Genomic DNA, 279 nt, shown 5'->3' on the forward strand with positions numbered 1-279 from the left:
CCCGATCCTGAGAGAGCCCTGTGGAGAGATAGATTTGGATTTGATTGTGTTCGTCGCAGACGACCGAAAGACCCCGGTTTTTTTTTTGTTTGGAGAGGAGAAGGAGGTTGAGAGAGGCACCGAGACGCACGACCCCCCAGACCGAGCAGTACTTATACCGAGCGAAAGAAAGACGCCACAACGAGAGACGAGCAGAGACTGACACCCCGACGCCGAGACCCGAGAAGCACACGACCCGACGAGCGAGCACCCCGCCCAAACCGGAGACCGTGCTCGCAG

Source organism: Penaeus monodon, chromosome 30 (genome assembly GCF_015228065.2).
Source record: "Penaeus monodon isolate SGIC_2016 chromosome 30, NSTDA_Pmon_1, whole genome shotgun sequence".
NCBI classification, from domain to species: Eukaryota; Metazoa; Arthropoda; class Malacostraca; order Decapoda; family Penaeidae; genus Penaeus; species Penaeus monodon.